At 40.9% G+C, this 23,560-nt stretch overlaps 1 non-coding gene across 1 annotated transcript; it reads right to left on the reverse strand.

Moving 5' to 3' along the window:
• Positions 1–11,530: 11,530 nt before the first annotated feature.
• LOC120106126 (small nucleolar RNA R71) lies at positions 11,531–11,636 on the reverse strand. Its single transcript, XR_005508360.2, has one exon. It is a non-coding gene; the product is annotated as a small nucleolar RNA R71 (small nucleolar RNA).
• Between the last annotated feature and the right edge of the window lie 11,924 nt (positions 11,637–23,560).

Consider the following 23,560-nt stretch of genomic DNA (forward strand, 5'->3'; position numbering starts at 1 on the left):
AGCATGTAAAAATCAGCACCCTAGAAAAATTCTGCATGCAGAAAATTTTCAGCATGCATGATCATTCAATTTTCAGATCTAATAAGCCTTTAGATATTTAATTCTTACCTTAATCTACGAAGCCTAGGCTCTGATACCACTATTGGGAACCCGCCCATGCCGCTGATATTTCAAAAATTAAATCAGATGGCAGCGGAAGAGGCATGTGCGGGATCGACGTTCATCGCATGAACGTTGTTTCATGAACCGTTCGTAGTTAGATAAGAATTAAAACTTTTAAAACCTTTAGGAAGATCAGATCTTCACCTTGTGCCGGTAGATGATCACCGCAAATCTGAGTTCGTGGTTTTAGGAAGAGGGTTCGCTTGAAGCCGTTCAAGTGTCCGGCCTCTACGGGTATCCACACGAAGCAGAGGACCGATCAAAGCTTTCTTGTCTTCCCGGGGTGCTAGCTCCCTTGCAAAGACTTCTTTTGATGGCTGATCTCCTCTCTTTCAATCAACCCTTGATTGTGCTTGAGAGGAGGAAGAAGAAGGATGAAGAAGAGGAAGAAGAACGAAGCCCCTTGCAGCCTTTCTTTTTCTCCCTGCGTTGGAGCCAAGGAAGAAGACCAAGAGGAGGGAGACGCCTCCTCTTCTTTTTCCCTTTGCTGATGGCGGCTGAACCAAGGAAGGGAGAGGGGTGGCCACGGCTTGGAAGAGGAGAGGGAGAGCTCATATGGGGCGCCGGCCCCCTTTGCCCCTTTTTATAACCATCTAGGGCTCCTACAATCTAGGAGCCCTAGAGTAATTACCTTTCTCTTCTCCCTTCTCCACATGGAAAAGGGAGGGGCATATTCCCCTCCTCATGGTTAACCCTAATCCACATTAAGTAGGGTTTGAAATGCCCTAATGTGGTCAAGCCCTAATCCAATTAGGCTTAGCCCAAGGGTGAACCAATTAGGATCCAATCTAGGTAAGTCCTAATCCAATTAGAACTTAAATCAATTTTGACTCAATTGAACTCTTCAATCCTAATCCAATTAGGAGTCTTATTGATTCATTAGATTAATAATTAATTGTGACTTAAGAAACCCTAATCCAAATTAGGACATATTTAATTTTAGTCCTAATCCAATTAGGACTCTATTTGAATCCGAAGTCCTAATCCGATTAGGACTCTAGGAATCCTACTCCAAGTAGGAATCCAATTTTGATTCAAAACTCCTAATCTCATTAGGATTGCAGGAATCCTATTCCAAGTAGGAATTCCAGTCCTACTCCAACTAGGATTCCCAGTCCTAATCCAATTAGAACTCTAGGAATCCTACCCGAAGTAGGACTCTTGTTTTAAGTCCAATTAATTAATTTCCTTTGTTCCTTCTTCAACTTCTTATCAATCAAATTGATTACTTGTGATTCATAATCACTTTTCAACCATCGGATCGGTCAATACTTCTAGTGTGTGTGACCCCATAGGTTCTACTCTGACTGGTAGTGAGATATATTATGATCTCTATCACAATATCATTGAAAACTCCTTTCAATGGGTTGGAACGATTCCAACTCAACTCATTAGGGTTTATCGATCATCAAGATAATCCCTATGAGTCCCACCATCCACCAGTGACACCTAGCAGCATGTAGTGGCTACCCAGTAGAATAGAAAGATGAACCTCTAGGTGCAGTTAACGTGTGATACAGTCCTACTATCGTGGATCCCTACAGGACGGAGGTCATGGACAACTCGTCAAACTCCATCGTCTGTCATATGTCAAGATTTATTTGACTTGAGTTCGATAGTGGAAAACTCTTTTTCCACTTTATATTACTGCCCTGGCCAAGGTCTTAGAACTCAGTCTAACAAATCACATAGGATCACTCCTCTTCTATCAAGGTCGATAGATTCCTTATAGGTGCATACCCTACTCATACAGTGAACTTACTGCAGCCAATCTACACTGCATGGACCCATATGGCTAGAGACCATGTATGTGTGCAGTCAAACTACAATAACCTCACTGTGAGTAGCCGAAGCACCGCAGGTCAAAGGACCAGTCATACTACTGCAACATCAAGCAAGTCACTGACGAGTGGATAGACATCCAAGTGACTTCTTGTCTTGGTCACGCTCAGTACCCTTGTTCTCTAACAAGCACCTGCACTATCACTTCAGTGTCCCTACACTGTGGACTCAAGTCTCGTCCATCCAGAAGGAAAGTGATCTGTGCACTGATCGGATCGATCACCGTCCTCGTGATGATCCATTGATCAGGAGCATTTAGAAATTAATCACCAATGATACATGGCTCAAATTCTCAACTCTTGAGAATATGTATCATCATCTTATTAATTTCTTGGATGATTCATAGACACATAAATAATATGAATGAAAAAGATGCCTTTTATTTATTCAATAATAAACAGTCAAGTACAAAATTATGTCCCTAGAATCAACAATGTGTCAGCCAAATTGGCTTCTAGGGCATACATCTAACAGACCTTTCTTAGCCACAGCAAATGCTGTGATCAACTGTCGAAATGGGATGCTGAAGTTATCTTTTGGCAATATGAAAGTCGAGCTTAATGTCTTCAACATAAGTAAACAACCACCAGACGATAAAGAAATCAATGAAGTTGACATGATTGAAAGTCTGGTTCAGGAGACTTTCTTACAAACTTATAATAAGGACCCTTTAGAAGCTTACCTTGCCCATTCCGAGGAAGGGGTCAAGCATACGCCTCTTAGTTCTGTTCCCCTTAGGAGCATAGATCGTCATCAGCCGACTGTTCTTCATCGGACTCTTCCAAAACCATTCTTAGATAATGGTTGAAAAAAAAAAGGAGATTTACATTTTTGTCTGGCTGAAGACATAAAACTTAGCGCTCTTGGGAGGCAACCCAACATATAAATATCTTCTATAAAAAAAAAAAAATTTACTAACATGCAGGTTTGGGGGATTTTGCCCCAATTTTCAATTTACCCACCCATATCAGGTAACCTCTCCTCTGTCCTCTTACTGCTTTAAATTTTCTTTAACATTGAGGACAATGTTAGATGTAGGTTTGGGGGTATTTTTAAGCATTTGGAATTTTATAAAAATAAAAAAAAAAGTTTTTAGTTAAAAAAAAAAATACAACACACAAGGTATATAAAATCTAAGAGCCCAATGACTAGTTGGAAGTAGTGCAAAGTGAGTTCTTTTTATTAAGTTCCTTTTAGTGAGTTGTAAGCTAATTAGTGCTTTGAATTTCACAACACATCTGGCCTGCATTTTCTAAGGTATAGGTTCGACATTGTGTTGAGAATATGGTAGCAACCTCGAATCCTGATGAACCATCTTTTTCTGATCCAAAAAAAAAATAAAAAAAAATGGTGGATTTAGTCAGGTACATCGAAAAGGGCTACCTATTGTCAAAGGTCAGCGGGCTTGTGATGAGAAACCCGAGCATAGGTCCGTACGGGAGTCTTGATGCCCGACACCTCATGCCAACTGGTGTGAGAATTATCGACTAATTGCTCGCTACATGGAGGAATCATCACATGAGTAAAAGTGCACAATATATACATTATCATTTTTCTTTTATGCAAAAAAAAATGAATAAAAAAAAATGTATACTGACTTTAAGAAAGACAATAGTGTGAAAGCCGTCGTTGTAAAAATTCGAGTAAACTAGAATATTACAGATAAAGCCCATGAGGTATTAAAGTAAACATCCACAGCTCTCGAAATCCTGCAGAAAAGATGATTTTGAATCAGCAAATAGGTCTTGTCCGACCAATTCTTGGAAACTACTAATATTAGCGATATTTTGGAGATCCAAAACCTTAGCTTGTGCATGGTCCAAACTTCACTGAGCACTCAAGTATAAATCAGTCTTACAACTCCCTAACGGAAAACTTAATGACTTCAACTTAAATTGCATGCTAACCTAGAAATTGGACTACTTAGTAATTAAAACCTTGTGTGCTTTTGAAATTCTTATCAGTTATGTACTTGAAATTAGACTTTCATTTCATAAAATAAATTTTATTTTGGGATTGAAGTTTGTGGGTAACTTCACTGCAAACCCTCACGAGACAACACTCGTCCACTAGGGTAACCTAGGGGTTTAAAGGCTTGTTGCACGTGCTAAGTGCAATCGTAATGCTCTACGAAAATGAGTATTTATCTTAGTATATTTATATAATAAATTACACTTTTGCACTCTTATTTTATCATTTTCGCACTAAATCGCTAGAGACTAGCAATAAACTAGTTGGGGGGTGTGATGAGAGCACAAAAGTGCGACCTATATGTCACCTAAATTAGTATTATTGCTAACCGATAATGATAAATTCACTGGATTAATATTATATTTGGGTTTGGCACAGATTTTCATAAATTAGAGATAAAATGCACATTGAGTACAAATTTGACTAAAGAAGGATCCCTTCCCAGATCCGACCCGGTTGAAGATCGGGTCGGGTCCGAGTCGGGTTCGGATCCGAATCAGGTCCATTTTCTTTGTGCTTTTGGGAAATAATTTTGGGCAAATCTAATTTGGCCATATCATAACTATGAGGTGCTGGGTGACCCATGAAAGACTTGCACTTGACCTCCAGTCAGAACAGATGAACCGTGACGAACTCAGTCCGTCCGTCTACAAGCCAAATTTCATATCACACTATTTTTTTTATCTATATGACTAATTGATTGGAACTTGGTATCTCCCAGCCTCCCCAACCTTCCATGCCCGTCCGACTGCAGCGTGATCCAAGCACCGTCCCCGCATCTCCAGTGGTCCTGAGTCCGCATCCTTAGCGTCCCAACCACGTGCCAGATCCCATGCGAAAGAAGGGGAGAAGAAAGGATTCACCAGCCCCTCTTCCGTGATCCGGCGATCCCGCGTCGCACCCAGCTCCTTCCGTCCGTGATCGACTCCTCCCCGCGTCCCCGCCTTCCTTCCGCGATCCGGAAACCCAGCAGCCTCCCAGCAAGGCAGATCCCAGCTCCATTCCGTGATCCCGTGCTGTGATCAAGCCGCCGTCTCAGCCTCCCATTTCCACTGTTTCCCAGCCATCAAGGAGCCACCTCAAAGCTGCCATTCCGGATTTCAACAACATCTCAACCTCCCCGCGATCGATGCAGCGTCCCAAATCCCAGGCGCCCGTTTCGAACGCAGCCCAGCCATCTCGGAGCCGTCACTGCCAGCGCGTCCCCAGCCTCCCGCGCCCAATTTCAGCACCCGTCCCCGGATCCGCTTCTCCCAGCCTTCATCCAAGGGCTATAAGAAGGGAGGAGGTCGGCAAGGGGAAGGGGGAAGTTGAGCTCGGCTTGGTGCGGGATTGGGGGCCAAGGAACAGGGGCTCTCGGTGGGGAGCTCGGCTGGGTGGTTGGTTCCAAAGAACAGAGGAAAGAGGCCGGCGGGTCCAAGGAAACAGGGGAGCTCTTTTGGGAAGAAGAAGAAAAAAAAAAAAAGAGAGAAATGCTCTGTTTTGGTTTGAAAGAAAGAATAAAAAAATAGACGAGGGGAGAAAGAGGAGTTTTCTAATTTCTTTTATTCCTTCCTTTGTTTTTTTATGTTTTATTTTGTAGAAGGAGGAGGCACTAGGCTTCCAAACTTCATTTTATTTCTTTTGTAATTATTCTTTTTATGCAATCAGTACATTTATTATCATGCAATCCTTGTTCTAGGTTCAAGTTAATTTCTGTTTTTTTTAATGCAATCTTTTAATTCTTCTTTGATGCAATTTATATTCTAGGCTTTTGATCTTCTTAGCACTTGTCTTCATCCATTTTAATTTATGCAAAAATTTTCTTTTGAATAGTTAAACATTTCATGAATTCATAAATACTTTTTGATTTCTAAGTACTTGTCTTTTTATTATTTTTAAATAAAAATATATTCTCCGGTAGACTAGAGAATCCATCAATATCCTCAAAATAATGTTTTTCTTTTGTCATTCAAAAATCGATTTCAAATCCGAGTGAACGTTCTAATTTTTATGCAACTCCAATCGCCTCCCTGTGGATCGACCTCTTACGACCACTATTCTTCGAGTAGAACGGGTAAGAGTAAATTTAAATTTAAACTTCTGTTCGTCGGTTCTAACAACGATCTGTCTAGCATATTTTTAGGTAGACAGGAAAGGACGAACAAGTACCATCACACATGCTAGAAAGGGTGCTCCTTCAAGATAAAAAAGTCCTGAAGAGCTCCATGGTGGGTTGGACACTGTGTAGAGCTAGGAAAGAAAGGAAACCTATCATAATCCATCATGAGTTGGGGACCAACTAGGCAGGAGTAATGTAAAACTGATCTAGAAGAAGAATGATGAAAGAGTGCAAGGGGAACCTCAACCCTGCCTTTAGAGATTCTTCGCATAAGCAAAGCTAGGCAGTTCGCCCTCTCCTTGGACTTGGGCCACCTAAGTAAGAAGTCACAGGCAATGAAGTAGCTTCTTTGGAACCCATCTAAGTCTCTCTGGACCAAGATACTCTTCTCAATGCCTGGGCCATAAGGGACCTCCTGTTGAGCCGCTCCTATGCTATCAGAAGACCGACTCGATTAGGAACTCGAGCTGGACGACTAGCTTATAGACGAGTCGCTCATTGTGACCTGTACAAATGGGAACCAAAAGAAAACAAAGAAGAAGAAGGAGAAGGCCAAGGAGGAAGAGCCTACTGACCTAAAGGCTGGGTGACTCTAAGTTAGGAACACTTATGAATCAGAGAGCTTAGATCGAGCAACATGGGACCTAACCAAAGGCCTAGAAATCTCCAAATAGGGTGAAGTTGCTACCTGCCTCCTTATATAGAGCCCTAAATGGCTTAGATCTAGGCATCTGATCGATTATCCAGCCTAATGAGCTGCCACACATCACCCTAGCATTCGCCATTGGGTGATCACATGGATCATCTCCTAACATTGCCTTGGAAAGGTGAAACGACATCGTAGAAATCCCACTAGACATTTAATGCTGCTTTTAGAAGCTTCTTGGTCAGACCAAATAGCATGAGCTAAGTCAAATTAGCTCATCAGTTGGGCAATTTAGCTACATTTTTTGCCCGAGCCGAGAAAAGTAGCTTAGATTTAGAAATAGGAGGTAAGTAATATGGTCCAGATTAAACACCCATCAGATCATAACTGTTAGCTATGTCAACCAATTATCGAATAACACGTGGCATGCACAATCAATGCCTAAGCGGATCTCTAGGAGGAAAGCATAGACAGTTACAACTCCGTGCAATCTCAAAGGTACAAATGAGGAAGGGTGTAATAGCTTGTCCGCAGATCTCAAGGCTAGATCGTAATGGTTTCTTGCCCTCCTCTCTATATAAACTAGGCCAAGGGACCTCAGTTATTGAAACTTTCTCACCTCAACTAAAGCTTCTAACTCATACTCCTTGGCTCTCTTTTCTTTCTTAAATTATGTTCCACTATAGTTATGCTTGATTTAGACATTGGAGGATCCCGCCAAATCAGTTCTAACAACCTATAATCTGTTGAATTAAATTAAATATTTTAAAATTTTGAAAACTAAATTAGTCAACGGCCAAGTGGCAAGCATCCAGCGCAAGAGCAAATATGAAAAAATTCCCAAAGAAAGCAAACCATGACAAGTGTCATGCATCCAGCGCAAGAGCAAGCATGGAATAGCCCCTCGAAGAAGGAAGAAAATGTGGATGGCCAAGATGCAATAAGCCGAAGGATCAAAGGAGCACAAGAAGACACATCATCAATCCGCGGGAAAGGAATCTTCTTCTTTTGACGCGCATGAGCCTATATAAAGGGCTCTAGGGATCATTTCAAAGCACAATCAAAAATTTTCTCTTCTCCCTATTCCAAGAGTCTAGATAAAAAGGGCTCTAGGAATAATTGGGGAGAAAAGAAATAAAGAAAATTTTTCTTCTCTTCATAATTTTTCTAAGTTTCTTTTGAGATATCTGCAAGTGTGAATGTGCTCTACTTTCTTCCTTGGAGGCGCACTGACGGGGAAGACGTGGTTCTGTATTGGGTCGTGATAAGTGCTTAATAATCTATAATTTAGTTATCTTTCCATAGCACTTATCAATGTTCTTAAACTGATAAATACGTATTTTACCATGAAATTGAATGATCATTGAAATAAATTTAAAATATGGTAAAAAGTAAATAATTCTTTTCTTAAATCAGACTCTGAACTTGTCTCTCTCTTATTTGCAATCTTTCATGAAAATTACAGGAAAACATGTAAGGAGGAGATTGTGTTAACCCGGTTTGGTAACCTGATAGAATTGTAATCAAGCTAAGGTTATAATTAAATGGGTTTTGGTCCTAATTAGATTGAAAGCTATAATTAATTATTTTTGTATGGAGAAAATATTTGATTAATTTTATTAAGTCACGGTCCTGTTTTTAGTTTTGTCGAGTCCGGTCTGAAGCAGTTTAGCAAGAATTGAATTTAAATAACATTGGACTCGAGACCAAGTTCAAGCAAATTAAAGATCATAACCTACCTCAAATCCAAAGCCAATTCCCAAACCAATCCTATTCCTTTCTCGCGACCACTATCCAAGCAATCCAACGGTTCAGAAACTCCCGTCTCCGCATCACGTTTCCAAACTAAGCAAAATAGAGGAGATCCTTGTTTTAAATTCATATATGCCCATTTTCACGTCAAAATAAAGCAAAAAAATGATTTTTCCCAAAAATTACTGGAATCACTGTTCAGGTGAACAGTATTCCGAGGTGTGAAAAACACTGTTCATATGAACAGTGTTACAATAAAAAAAATAAAATAAATATATATATATAAGCCACTGTTTATCTTCTTCCTCCCTCCTTGCATCAGGGCCGTCCACCTTCCTCCCGTCGATCCCGCGCCGTGCCCACCGCATTCATGCCATCTCCTCTTCCGGATTTCCAGCTCCACGCCGCAACCAGCATCTCCGCCTCGTCTTCCACCTGTGACGCAACCCGCAGTCGAGATCCAGCTCCGCCATCAAGCCGCGTCGAAATCCCAGCGTCTCCGCCTCCTCCTCCGCCCGTGGCGCATCCGGATCCCATCCCAGTCTCCGCGATCCCAGCCGGCTGCAATCAACGATCCAGCTCCTCCGCGATCGATCCTCCCAGCTGCATCAACCGCGTGCCATCCGCCGCGCGTTCCACCTCCCAGCAGCCGGAAATCACTCCTCCATGATCAACGCTTCCAGCATCCCATGAAATCAAGCATCTAGCCGTCTCCCTCTGCCGGATTTGAGCCATTCCAACCGTCCGCGATCCCATGGAATTGGCGAATCCTTCTTCTTTCACTCCACATTAATCCCGCAGCCAGCTCCCATCGGATGAGCATCCGGGATTCGCATCCTCACCAGCGTACTCCCAGGGGATCCATCACCGGTGAGAGGGTCTATATGAAGAAGCCATCGGCAAAGAGAAGGGGGGAGCTTGGGGGAGAAAAACAGGGGAGACCCTCTGTTTCGGTGAAAAGAAGAAGAGAGCCGAGAGGAAAGAAGGGAAAAAGAAATAAAAAAAAGAGAGAAAGGAGGGGGAAAGAGAATAGTTTTGATATTTTGGAAATAATGGGAGTTGATCAATTTCATTTGAAGATGGGAGGTCGTCCGGAAGCCATGCTCGGCTAAACGTCTAGTCTAGGGCTGGATGAAGCCCTAGCAATGTTACAGGGCATTGTAGTTCTTATTTTCTTTATTATTTTGGAGCTTGTTTAAATTCTTATTATCAATGAAAAATCCTTTTATTATGTTTAAACTTTGAGCATGCTATTTATTATTCATGTTTGCTAAAGTAGTCTAAGATGATCCATGCCTAGGAAGATGAGGTGTACTGCACCCTAGGTTAGCATAATTAGGTAGACACTTCATGCTACACCGAAGATGGATCTTCCTAACACTATTTATGCTTTTATTTTAAAAGGCTTGTAGCCAATATTGCATGCCCCTCCAAAAGATAAAAAAATAAAGAACACAAACCCTGATGCAATGCTATGTGGTGGACTCCAAATCCTAGATCCATTTATTCTGATAAATTCTAATTCGCACTCATAGTTTAATTTAGTTAAATTAAGTTAGCAAATTTTTCTTCTTGATTTATTTTTAAAAGAAAAATAACTTATTCTACAATCTCTGTGGACCGACACCCGTAATCACTATCTTACAGGATACGTGCTATTGCGTGGTTTATTTTTGAAATTGAAATAACCGATCAATTTTTGGCGCCGTTGCCGGGGATTGCTAGCATAGTTATTTTTCCTATCATTAAAAAAAATTAATTAATTAAAAAAACTTTCAAAAAATATATATATATCTAAAATAAAATAAAAAATTATTTTCTATTATTGTTACTTTTTTTTCTCCTTTTTCTCTTCTACTAATTTTTTTTTTAATTTTTCTTTTGGTCTTATTTGGTCAGGAATCGAAGAGGAGATCTGGGCTATCAAAAAGGAATGCTTTAGAGGTTTGCTTAAAAAAATTTTAAATTGCTGGGAAAGTTCCCTTTGGTAACCTCTAAACCTTTCTTATTTAAATTAATTATTAGCTTGAAATTTTGTGGTGATTGTTTGATTTTAATTTTAGCAAAAGTGTGAATGCATGCTTGATACACATACACAAATTAATCCGCACATAGTAAGGGCAATCACCCCAACAAGATAAGAGCCGGATTTCATCACCGGATTCTTGCCCAACTTAGGTGAACTCAATCTCACATAGTGTCACTTTAATTAAAATCAATTAGACGTTGGCTCCTAGGGACATTCGAGCTCAATAGGACGAAGATCACCAAAAGTTGCACCAATTTCGCTCTGTGGCTTAGTTGATGTCTAGGCAAGCATTGTCCCTATAAGGGAGACAGTTCATCTGTTCGAGGCAAGTGGGTTTTAAGTGGGACCTTTGCGAACGCATCGTGACCCCTCCACTTACCTGGGAGCTTACCTGGTCAACTCGGTTCATTAGACCGGATTGGAGGCTTAGGTGCCCTCTTCAAACCAGTTAGGAGCTGTCTAGTGATTTTAGGACAAATACAAGGATTGATGTGTTCATCTTTTATTACATGCTTGACTGATCGAGTACTAGTGTATGCAATGTAGTCGTTCTAGAGTACAAAACCTATTAGCTTTTGACCCTGAAATAGAACGAACCCTTAGGAACATTCGAGCTAGATCAAAACATTAGGATCATCCCCACCTCTTAAGATGGCTGAAGAACAACCCAAACTCCTGAGGGAGTACTTTACTCCCACTATTTACACTTCCCCATCTTGTATTCGATTACCTGAAGTAGCAGCTGTACAATACGAAATAAAGTCTAGTGTGATCCAAATGCTTCCATCTTTTTATGGGCTCACCAACGAAGAACCATATAAACACCTAGATGAATTTCTTGAGATTTGCACCACAGTCAAGATTCAGAACTTCACTGATGATGCTCTGAAACTTAGATTATTCCCTTTCTCCCTTAAAGATAGAGCCAAACAATGGCTGAATTCTTTAGAAGCTAACTCGATTCGTTCTTGGGATCAAATGCAACAAGAATTTCTTAAAAAATACTTTCCCATAGGAAGAACGAACCAGTTTAAACGTGCCATTACAAGCTTCTCCCAAACTGAGGGGGAAGAATTTCATGAAACTTGGGAGAGATTTCGGGATCTAATCCGTAAATGCCCTCATCATCAAATACCTAAGTGGCAGCTAGTGCAATGTTTTTATAACGGATTGACTGAACGAAATCGTCAGATGATCGATGCTGCATGCGGGGGGACTTTCATGCTTCAACATGAGCATGAAGCATGGCAATTATTTGAAAATCTTAATGAAAACTTCCTCCACCATGCTTCCTGTTCTCGTCAAGTACCCCCGAGTTCTCAAAGAAAAGGGACCATTTGTGAAATAAGTCATTCCATGGACCTGTCTAGCAAGGTAGATGCATTGTCCCATAAGATTGATCAATTGATGATAGGAGGACATATCGTTAGCTCTTCCCAAGCACAAGTGTGTGCTATCTGTTCTAGCCCATCGCACCCTATTCATGAGTGCCCCTCAGCACCCCAATATTCCGAACTCGTGCAAGAACACATCAATGCTGCCCAAACACAGCCCAGACCAGGTAATGACCCATTTTCCAATACATATAACCCGGGATGGCGGAATCATCCAAATTCTTCTTGGAGGTAGCAAGCTTCGAATAATACCCAACCCTACTCCCAAAATTTTCAAAACCCTCAGAATTTTCATCTCTACCGTCCCTCAACTCAATTTCAACACCCTCCTCCTCCAACCCAAAGAAATACAGCCTTTGAGGAAAAAGTGTTGACTGCCCTTCAAGGTTTGGAGGCAAACACACAACTATTGCACTCTCACATGCAATCAATTGCTAAGCTAGAATCCCAAATGGGTCAACTAGCCAATGCATTAAACAAGCGAGAGGAAGGTAAGCTTCCAAGTCAACCAATGAGTAATCCTAGGGGACAATACGTGGCTCAAGAAACTCGACTAAATCATGAGCAAGCCAATGCTTTGACTACCCTAAGGAGTGGACGTATAATAGATAATAAGGTTGGGGAGGGTAACAATAAGGAAGGTGAAGAAGAGGAGAGGAATGTATCACATGAAAATCCAAAACCTTCTTCAATTAGTCCACCATCTGCCACAACCCACATTCCAAAGGCTCCATTCCCTGAAGCACTTAATGCACCCTCTCCCTTTGGCAAGAAGGGAACTTCATTAGAAGAGATGATGGAGGTCTTCAAACAAGTTAAAATCAACCTCCCACTCCTTGATGCCATCAAACAAGTTTCCTCCTATGCCAAATTTCTCAAAGACCTTTGCACCCAAAAGCGGAAATCTAGGACACATGTGCCTAAAAAGGTCCTCCTAACTGAGCAGGTAAGTTCCATTCTCCAACACAACATCCCTCCAAAGTTCAAAGATCCTGGTGCTCCCACCATTTTCTGTGTCATAGGAAATAACTTCATCGACCGAGCACTCTTAGATCTAGGGGCATGTGTGAATCTTCTACCCTATTCAGTTTATGAAAAATTTGGGTTAGGTGAATTAAAACCTACCTCGGTGTCCTTACAATTGGCTGATCGATCTGTGAAGATACCACGGGGGATGATTGAAGATGTTCTTGTCAAGGTAGACAAATTCTATTTTCCAGTAGATTTTATCGTCCTTGACATGGAACATGTGCCCAACCTTAAAAAACAAATCCCTGTGATTCTTGGTCGTCCCTTTTTAGCTACAGCCAATGCATGTATCAACTGTAGAACTGGGGCAATGGATATATCATTTGGAAACATGAAAATTAAGTTGAATGTGTTTCATGCCGCTGACCAACATGTGAGGGAAGACGGGTGTTGCCTAATTGATGAAATGGATGATCTTGTAGAGGAAGCCCTTTCCTATATCTTAGCAGATGACCCCTAGAGGCATGCTTGGCCCATTTTGACATTGACAACTTTGACATAGACAAGGCCATAGAAGAAGTCAACATCTTACTCGACAATCAATCTCCCATGAGTTCTCTTTCTTGGAAGATCCGACCTGAACCTCTTCCCCCCATTGCTAGCGCACCACTTTGTCCTTCCATTGATTCTCCACCTAAACTTGAGTTAAAGCCACTTCCGACAACTCTCAAGTATGCCTTTCTAGGACCAGAAGATACCCTCCCTGTAATCATCGCGGCCAACTTATCTACTGAACAGGAGGGTAAACTTTTAAGGGTACTAGAAGAGAATAAACATGCCATAGGATGGTCTGTAGCCGATTTGAAAGGGGTTGACCCCTCCATATGCATGCATCGAATCCACCTCGAAGATGATGCAAAGCCCACTCGAGAAATGCAAAGAAGACTCAATCCTAACATGAAGGAGGTAGTCAAGAAAGAAGTGGTGAAGTTATTAGATGCCGGAATCATTTATCCAATTTCTGATAGTAAGTGGGTGAGTCCGACACAAGTGGTACCCAAGAAATCAGGTATCACTGTGGTTGAAAATACGGAAGGAGAATTGATACAAACACGCACAACCACGGGTTGGCGCGTGTGCATTGACTACAGGAAACTTAATTCAATGACTAGGAAGGACCATTTCGCTCTACCTTTCATAGATCAAATTTTGGAACGGTTGGCTGGTCAAGATTTCTACTGCTTCTTAGATGGTTATTCTGGATATAATCAAGTACCTGTTTACCCGGACGATCAAGACAAAATCACTTTTACTTGCCCATTTGGGACATTTGCATATAGGAGGATGCCTTTTGGACTATGCAATGTACCCTCAACTTTTCAACGATGCATGATGGCCATTTTTTCAGATATGGTGGAAAACTTTTTAGAAGTGTTCATTGATGATTTCTCAGTTTTTGGCCTATCTTTTGACGATTGTCTGGACAATTTGACCTTAGTTTTGAAAAGATGTAAGGAGACCAACCTAGTATTAAGTTGGGAAAAGAGCCATTTCATAGTTCAAGAAGGCATAGTTTTAGGACACGTCGTGTCCAAGAGGGGCATTGAAGTAGATAAAGCCAAAGTCGATCTTATTTCCCATCTCCCTCCATCTAAAACTGTGAAACAAATTCGATCATTCCTTGGCCATGCTAGATTCTACCGTCGCTTCATTCAGGATTTCAGTAAAATTTCCAAACCCTTGTGCAATCTTCTTGCCAAGGACACTCCCTTTGTCTTTAATGAAGCATGCAAAGAAGCATTTGAAAATCTTCGCTCGAAATTGACCACTGCACCTATCATACGGCCTCCTAATTGGACCCTTCCATTTGAACTGATGTGTGACGCATCCGACTATGCCATTGGGGCAGTTTTAGGACAACGGCTAGATAAGGTACCTCATGTCATCTACTACGCTAGTAAAGCACTCTCAAATGCACAATTGAACTACACCACTACTGAGAAAGAATTGCTAGCTGTAGTATTCGCGCTAGACAAGTTTCGATCTTACCTATTAGGATCCAAGGTTACCGTATTCACTGATTGATGAGAGCACAAAATTGCGATCTACACATCACTTAAATTAGTATTATTGCTAACAAATAATTATAGAAGTGCTGTATTAATATTATATTTTTGTAAGGTGCAGGTGATCGAAAATCGAGCTAAAATGCACATTGGGTCCAAAAATATGCATCACTGCAAGTGATCAGCCAACCGCTTGTGTCAACCCCAGTTACATACTAGAAGGAGGTCAAGTTCAGCTGTCCACTTCATCGCAGATTCAGTATTCTACGAGCCCAGCATGTGATCTCTCATCACGTCCGTGCAACCGCCCAGCACCCAAATCTCATCCTGCGGCCAGCATTTCGAGTCCATCTTCTCTGCATATGATTCAGCAGTCGACCGCGCCCCATCCTTCGATTCATTCATCCACGCGTCCAAGCTTCTCCCAGCGTGGCGATTCCACCGCGTCCCAGCGCATGTGACCAGCTCCCGTTCCAGCCTCTTCGGAGTTCCAGCCATATCAGCATCCATCCGCCACAGCCGCGTCCAGCCACATCCGCGTCCGAAGCTCACGGCATCCCGCGATTTCAGCATCGGCGATTAACTCCCATCTACGTTCACAGCACCTCCCAGCCTTCTCCCGTGATTCTCCCGCATCCACTGCTTCCGGATCCATGTCTCATGCGATCAGCCTCCCAGCCGTCCGCGGGCACCATCCCAGCAAAGTCCAGCCGTCCACGGTTCATCTCCCATCATCCAAGGCCCTTCTACCAGCTTTCCACGCATCCGACTGATCCTCCCACGCATCTCACGCGCTCTAGCTTTCGGATTCCACGATCAGATCTCACAATCCCTGAGTTCCGACTTCATCCCGCTTCTTCCGCCTCATCCGCGAAGCTCCCGGATCTTTCTCCCCACCAGCGCTACTTCCGGATCCATGCGTTCATCCAGCCGTTCGAGAGCATCCGCAGCCGTCCATGCGCGTCCAAGCACCATCGATCAACGTCCGCTCCTTCCGTGTCGGCTCCGCGTTCTCAGCTCGTCTCCACCGCGTGCGAGAAGGGGGGAGAAGGCTAGCTGCTATACCTCTCGGCTGGGAATAAGAATCCCTCATTCGGAAGAAAAGAAAAAACAGAGGAGGGCCCTCTGTTAAAAGAAAAAAAAAAGAGAAAGGGAAACAGGGCCTCCCCTGTTTCCGAAAAGAAAAAAGAAAGAAAGGAAAAGGGGAAAATGAAAGGGGGACTAATTTTTAAAATGGGTGGCTGATTTCTTAGGAGGGAGATGGAGGAACCTTTGATGTATTGCTCTTTGAAGTAAACTCTAAACTTTTGCCTTCAATGAATCATATTTACTGATATGTTTTTGATCCATGCATAGTTATTTCGTAGATAGCTCTTTAATGGATTATGATTATTAATATATGGATTGCTTTAGTATTTGATTCGTCGTAGACGTAGAAAGCACGATGAATGCTTAGAAATTGAGTTCATATGTTTATGAAACATATACCATGATTAGATCTATCCTACCATTCATTTTTAATCAAGAACCATAGAGTTTATTTCTTAGGTGCAATATCGTCAAGGGGGATTCCAGATCCCTACCATCTTTATTTTATTAAACTTTGTTTATTGCTATATTGTTCTCCGATTTTAATTTCTGAAAATCAAAACATAATTTTAATCCACAAATTTATTGAATTAATTAATCTAAAATTATATTAAATAATCTCATATACATTTCGTTCCCTGAGGATTCGACCTCGGACTCCCGAGAATTTACTACTTGCGCGATTCTCCTGCACTTGGGAGAACAATTTTATTTTTACATCAAGTTTTTGGCGCCGTTGCCGGGGAACGGCTGATTTATTAGTATAATTTTAGATTTAATTAGTACTTTAGTAGTTAGTCTTTTTCTTTCGAAGAAAAAAAAAAATTTTCTTTACTGCTGTTTTTTTATTCCCTGCACAGTCTGCATCAAATTCTGATATCTGAGTAATTCACCGTCTGATTGGACTCAAATATTGTCGGCTGGTGTAGGACACAGGTTGCTTTCATCTGAACGGTCTGATTGTTATTCTAAGATTTTTACGACCATTAAATTAATATAAAACATTGCTGCTGTCTGCTTTGAATTTTCTGTGTTTAATTTTTTTTAGAATCAGAATTTTATTCTCATCATATCTCATTAACCCTTGTTGCTAATTGAAAATTGATAAGAACTTTAAGAAAAGATCAAGGGTAATCATTGAAAAAAAAAAACAAACAAATAAATAAACTCTAAAATTTGGTATGCTAGGTTGGAATAGGGACAACACTGGATGTCTGAGTCGACAACCTTTTGACAATTTCTTAGGACACATTCTTGAAATTCCTTCGCAGTATCTCACACCTTGTGAGATGGCAAATTTTTCTGATGATGTAGGAAGTCACCATGGTGATGAAGGTAGACCCCCAGTTATGACACTTCGACAATATTTACATCCCACTAGGACTAGTCAACCTTCATGCATGATTATTCCTGAAAATGTGGGACACTTTGAAATCAAACCAGGGGCAGTTGAAATTGAAAATCCACAGGATGGCACAATTTTTAAAGTAAATGGACAAAGATTAAAACCTTTTCTTGAGAATTTTGCCGATGAAGAGGACTCCTTTTCCTTGGGGGAGCCTTCTTATGACTGAACATGAAGGCCAAGGTATGTGTATATTAGTTAGAATTATTATTTTTTCTTTTATTTCTAGTTTTCTTCTTATTTTGTAGGTCTTCTTTTCTGGAAGTCAACAGCTCAAGGTATTATTCTTCTCTCTATTATTTTCTCTATTGTCTCTCATATATAGTTTTCTTGCATTTTTTACATTGAGGACAATGCAATGTTTAAGTTGGGGGAGGGAAATATTTACTGATAAAAAAAAATAAAAAAAAAACTTGTTTTTGCATTTGATTTATTCTATTACTTTCTTTTCTGAGCAAATGCACATGTATTTTCATATTGAGTATGTGCAACTATTAAGGCAAGGAACATATGCATACTATGACTGATCAGAGACCTATTATTAGATCCCCACACGTGTATTTAATGACAATAGGAAGGCCTCAGGAGTTCATATTTGTTAACTGCATTTTTGTTAGCCTTATCCATAAAAGAAGTATGAGTATCCTTGTTCGTACCATAAGGTTCAGGATTTGGTTTTCACATAAAGATAGAGGTTGAATATTCCGACTAGATTACTTAGGTGCCTTATGATCCGGCCTTGGTTGACCTATAGTCACGATGCAGTCACATATATAATAAAAATATTTATATGGTTCAGTCTACCATTTCTTTTCTTGCATAATTATTATTCAAAAAAAAAAAATCCTTATGATGACAAGTCTGGCCTCGTGGCGTAGTCTGGTTCGAGTAATTAAGCTCAAGGGGTGTTTCACCTAATGTCTTGAGCCAACTGGATCGGGGATCATTGGCTGAAAGCTCGCTACATGGACCTTACTAGAGCCTAATGGGGTTGGATAGCTGTAGTTGTCATGTGTATTGAAAAAAAAAAAATTGAAAAAATTGAAATAAAAATAATGAGTTGGTTAGGCTGAACCTAGTGACATGTGGTAATGGCTGGTTTGACTCCATTGTATTGGACCTCTGTGTACCCGGGTTGTTTAGTTGGGATTGATAGCTCTTTCTTTACATGCGAACCATCCTTGACAAATTTAGACAACATGTGATATTCTAAAAATTTGATGGATCAGGTTCTAATAAATTGTAGAAAATACTTGTGAACTTGAGTAGTGCACCTAAAACTCAGGCGGTGCCCTGTTGTGGTGGAGGTATTAGTACTCTGAGAAAGTCATGCGGTTTGATGCACACTACACTTTTATATTTCCTTGCTTTGACAGTTGCCATGCTTGAAAATATATATCAATTAATTACATGTGTATTAGCTTAAGATTTATTTCATATTTCTATTAGAATCTCATGCCATATCATTCATGATGTTTGTGGGTAGCATCCCTGAAAATCCTCACGAGACAACACTCGTCCACTAGGGTAACCTAGGGGTTTAACGGCTTGTTGCACGTGCTAAGTGCAATCGTGATTCCTACGAAAGTGAGTACATATCTTAGTTTTATATCTTTAGCTTCAATAAAAAGTCATAGGTTAAACCACACCTTTTGCACTCTCATTTTATTATCTGCTCGTTAATTGCTAGAGACTAGCAATCAGCTAGTTGGGGGGTGTGATGAGAGCACAAAATTGCGATCTACACATCACTTAAATTAGTATTATTGCTAACAAATAATGATAGAAGTGTTGTATTAATATTATATTTTTGTAAGGTGCAGGTGATCGGAAATCAAGCTAAAATGCACATTGGGTCCAAAAATATGCATCACTGCAAGTGATCAGCCAACCGCTAGTGTCAACCCCAGTTATATACTAGAAGGAGGTCAAGTTCAGCTGTCCACTTCATCGCAGCTTCAGTATTCTACGAGCCCAGCATGTGATCTCTCATCACGTCCGTGCAACCGCCCAGCACCCAAATCTCATCCTGCGGCCAGCATTTCGAGTCCATCTTCTCTGCATATGATTCAGCAGTCGACCGCGCCCCATCCTTCGATTCATTCATCCACGCGTCCAAGCTTCTCCCAGCGTGGCGATTCCACCGCGTCCCAGTGCATGTGACCAGCTCCCGTTCCAGCCTCTTCGGAGTTCCAGCCATATCAGCACCCATCCGCCACAGCCGCGTCCAGCCACATCCGCGTCCGAAGCTCACGGCATCCCGCGATTTCAGCATCGGCGATTAACTCCCATCTACGTTCACAGCACCTCCCAGCCTTCTCCCGTGATTCTCCCGCATCCACTGCTTCTGGATCCGTGTCTCATGCGATCAGCCTCCCAGCCGTCCGCGGGCACCATCCCAGCAAAGTCCAGCCGTCCACGGTTCATCTCCCATCATCCAAGGCCCTTCTACCAGCTTTCCACGCGTCCGACTAATCCTCCCACGCATCTCACGCGCTCTAGCTTTCGGATTCCACGATCAGATCTACAATCCCTGAGTTCCGACTTCATCCCGCTTCTTCCGCCTCATCCGCGAAGCTCCCGGATCTTTCTCCCCACCAGCGCTGCTTCCGGATCCACGCGTTCATCCAGCCGTTCGAGAGCATCCGCAGCCGTCCATGCGCGTCCAAGCACCATCGATCAACGTCCGCTCCTTCCGCGTCGGCTCCGCGTTCTCAGCTCGTCTCCACCGCGTGCGAGAAAGGGGGGAGAAGGCTAGCTGCTATACCTCTCGGCTGGGAATAAGAATCCCTCATTCGGAAGAAAAGAAAAAATAGAGGAGGGCCCTCTGTCAAAAGAAAAAAAATAGAGAAAGGGAAACAGGGCCTCCCCTGTTTCCGAAAAGAAAAAAGAAAGAAAGGAAAAGGGGAAAATGAAAGGGGGACTAATTTTTAAAATGGGTGGCTGATTTCTTAGGAGGGAGATGGAGGAACCTTTGATGTATTGCTCTTTGAAGTAAACTCTAAACTTTTGCCTTCAATGAATCATATTTACTGATATGTTTTTGATCCATGCATAGTTATTTCGTAGATAGCTCTTTAATGGATTATGATTATTGATATATGGATTGCTTTAGTATTTGATTCGTCGTAGACGTAGAAAGCACGATGAATACTTAGAAATTGAGTTCATATGTTCATGAAACATATACCATGATTAGATCTATCCTACCATTCATTTTTAATCAAGAACCATAGAGTTTATTTCTTGGGTGCAATATCGTCAAGGGGGATTCCAGATCCCTACCATCTTTATTTTATTAAACTTTGTTTATTGCTATATTGTTCTCCGATTTTAATTTCTGAAAATCAAAACATAATTTTAATCCACAAATTTATTGAATTAATTAATCTAAAATTATATTAAATAATCTCATATACATTTCGTTTCCTGAGGATTCGACCTCGAACTCTCGAGAATTTACTACTTGTGCGATTCTCCTGCACTTGGGAGAACAATTTTATTTTTGCATCACTGATCATGCTGCCCTTCGACACCTTCTTGCAAAGAAGGACACCAAATCCCGTCTGATTCGATGGATTCTTTTACTACAAGAATTTGACCTAGAAATTCGTGACAAGAAAGGAACTGCAAATGTCGTAGCAGACCACTTATCTAGGATTCTTCTTGAGCCCTCTAAGAATACCTCACCCTTACATGATGCTTTCCCAGATGAACAATTATTTGGGGTACAAGGAATGAAAACGCCATGGTTTGTAAACATAGTAAATTACTTTGCCATAGGACGAATTTCTGATGATTGGTCAACTCAAGACAAGAACCGATTCTTTTCACAAGTAAAGTTCTATTATTGGGATGATCCCGATCTATTCAAGTATTGTCCCGATCAAGTAATCCGTCGATGTGTCCCCGAATGCGAATTTCAAAGTATTCTTTCATTCTGCCATTCACAAGCTTGTGGGGGACATTTTGGGGGTAGAAAAACTACAGCAAAAGTTTTATAGAGTGGATTTTATTGGCCCACACTTTTCAAAGATGCCCATAACTTTTTCCAAACTTGTGAACGGTGCCAACAGATGGGTACCATCTTCCGTAAGATATGATGCCTCTCAATCCTATTTTAATTGTAGAAATCTTTGATGTATGGGGTATTGACTTTATGGGCCCTTTCCCAAAATCCTTTGGTTTCGAATATATTCTTGTAGGGGTTGATTATGTTTCAAAATGGGTAGAAGCTGTCGCCACTAAAACTAATAACCACAAAGTTGTGGTTAAATTTTTACATGAAAATATCTTTTGTCGTTTTGGCACACCCAGAGCCATCATCAGTGATGGGGGATCTCATTTTTGCAACCGGTCATTCGAGGCTTTGGTTCGCAAATATAACATCACCCATAAAGTTGCTACCCCATACCATCCCCAAACGAGTGGACAAGTCGAGGTGTCCAATAGGGAGTTAAAACACATCTTAGAGAAAACGGTACGTCCCGATAGAAAAGACTGGTCTCAAAGGATAAATGATGCTCTCTGGGCATACTGTACTGCCTACAAAACTCCTATTGGCATGTCCCCCTACCGATTAGTTTTTGGAAAAGCTTGCCACTTACCGGTAGAACTTGAACATAGAGCTTTCTGAGCTATCAAAAAGTTTAACTTAGACATGGCAGTAGCTGGTCCTCACCGAAAACTCCAACTAAGTGAACTTGAAGAATTGCGCAATGAGGCTTATGAAAATGCTAAAATTTATAAAGCAAGGACTAAGGCTTTTCATGATAAAAATATTAACCGTAAGTCCTTCGAACCTGGTCAAAAGGTTTAGCTGTTCAATTCCAAGTTGCGACTCTTCCCGGGTAAACTTCGCTCCAGGTGGGATGGACCATTCGTAGTGAAAAAGGTTTCTCCTTATGGTGCAGTAGAAATCCAACACTTCAATAGTGGACATATTTTAAAAGTCAATGATCAAAGGTTAAAACCTTATGTGGACTATGTTGCCGATGGGCAATTGATTGAATCCCTTAATTTGACGAACCCTGTTTATCAAAATAATTAAGGATGCACTGTGTCTGGCTGAAAACAATAAACTTAGCGCTTGTTGGGAGGCAACCCAATTCTCTTAGATTTCTTTAACATTGAGGACAATGTTAGGTTTAGGTTTAGGGGTATTTTTAAGTATTTTTTTTGTTTGCATCTCTTGTATTCGTTTTCACTTCATAATGTCAGGTTTATCGAAAAAATAAAAAATAAAAAATAAAAATATCTTTTAGAAAAAATGTGTGTTCATTTTCATTTTTTATAAAATAATAATAAATAATAATAAAAAAAAAATTTAAATAAAAAAAGTTTTTGTTTAAAAAAAACCTAATTTCTATACATTTATGCGAGAATGATAAACACACAAGGTATATAAAATCTAAAAAGCCCAATGACTAGTCGGAAGTAATACAAATTTAAGTTCTTTTCATTAAGTCTCTCTTAGGGAGTTGTAAGCTAATTAATACTTCGGAATTTCACTACACACTGGCCGACACTTTTAAGGTCTAGGCTCGACATTATGTTGATAGTATAGTAGCAACCTTGGACCCTGATGAATCGTACTTATCTAATCCAAAAAAAAAAATCATCAATAATAATGGATTTAGTCAGGAACATCGAAAAGGGCTACCTATTGTCAAAGGTCAAGTGGGCTTGTGATGAGAACTCTGAGCATAAGTCCGTAGGGGAGTCTTGATGCCTGATACCTTGTGCCAACTGGTGTGAGAGTTGTCGACTGATTGCTCGTTACACGGAGAAATCACCACAAGAGTAAAAGTGCACAATTTATATGTCTTTATTAAAAAAAACAAAAAAAAACTCTGTATTGACCTTGAAAAAAACAATAGTGTGAAAGCCGTCGTTGTAAAAATTCGAGTAAACTGGAATATTACAGATAAAGCCCGTGAGGTACTAAAGTAAACATCCACAACTCTTGAAATCCTGCAGATAAGATGATTTTGAATAAGTGAGCAGGTTCTTTCGACCAATCCTTGGAAACTACTGGTATTAGCAACATTTTGGAGATCCAAACCCTTAGCTTGTGTACGGCCCAGATTTCACTGAGCACTCCAGTATAAATAAGTCTTACAACTCCCTAAACG

The sequence above is a fragment of the Phoenix dactylifera genome, chromosome 9, assembly GCF_051530095.1.
Source record: "Phoenix dactylifera cultivar Ajwa chromosome 9, Ajwa_hap1_PhDact_Kaust_v1.1, whole genome shotgun sequence".
In the NCBI taxonomy this organism is placed as follows: domain Eukaryota; kingdom Viridiplantae; phylum Streptophyta; class Magnoliopsida; order Arecales; family Arecaceae; genus Phoenix; species Phoenix dactylifera.